Raw genomic sequence first — 936 nt, forward strand, 5'->3', positions numbered from 1 at the left:
TGTGTGTGTGTGTGTGTGTGTGTCACACCAATAACCACAGTGTTCACTGTCTAGCTGTTAAGAAAAGTTATCTAGCTGGCCCCGGGGTCAAGCACAAGTACAAATAGAATTGAGTGATCTAGCTGCACAGTAGCTTTTAGTTATTGGAGCCCCTCTGTAAACTAAAGGTCCTGTTGCTTTTCTCTGCATGTTCTGAGACTTCCACTAGCATGCCCTTTCTTCCTTCAATAACTCCCTTTCTCTATTTTCTTTCTCTTCCTTCCCTGTCCTTTTCCTCTATCGTCTCCTGACATATCTCTGAGACATGTGAGATCAGATTTTTTGCTCTTAGGAGCAGTATGTACAAATCTGCCAGGTAAATCTCTGACTGTCTTCTCTTCTTAAGAAACTTACATTGGAACAGCTAGTAAAACTAGGCAGTTCACAAATTCAGATTTAGTGTACATTTAGTGTGATAAAAATAGTGGACATGACTGCTCTGAGGAACCATAGTCAGCACACTTGCTGAGTGTCATTTACTTTAGAAGTGCACTTTTAACAGCTGTAACATCAAGAAAAACATGACCCCGGCACTCAGTTGAGATTACTTACTCCTGTGTATCGGATCATGGTTGAGAAAAACTGTGCCAAAACTGTGGATGCTGAGCAGATACAATGTTCTACCAAAGTGAAATATTGTTTTAACAACCATCCAGCCAGTTGAAACAGCCATGTAACCAGTGCAGAGCCAGTGTTCTCCTATTCTTTCCATGTACGATTAGTAATAATGGGGCAGAACATGCACCCAGGAGAAAGCTGAGCCAGCAGAGACGAGGCAGTAGTTTAAATAACTAAAAAGCCGGGGGATGCATTATTTCCAGGGAGAAAACGTTTCTTTTGCATAAAACTTGGCCAGCTAGGATTGTGTGTGCGTGTGTGTGTGCGTGTGTGTGTGTG

The 936-nt window shown here is 42.2% G+C and overlaps 1 protein-coding gene across 27 annotated transcripts in view; it reads left to right on the forward strand.

Annotated features, from left to right (window-relative positions):
• tcf7l2 (transcription factor 7 like 2) overlaps positions 1 to 936 on the forward strand; it is an 88,647-nt gene that overhangs the window by 37,237 nt on the left and 50,474 nt on the right. The window lies entirely within an intron of this gene.

This window comes from Etheostoma spectabile, chromosome 21 (genome assembly GCF_008692095.1).
Source record: "Etheostoma spectabile isolate EspeVRDwgs_2016 chromosome 21, UIUC_Espe_1.0, whole genome shotgun sequence".
Taxonomy (NCBI): domain Eukaryota; kingdom Metazoa; phylum Chordata; class Actinopteri; order Perciformes; family Percidae; genus Etheostoma; species Etheostoma spectabile.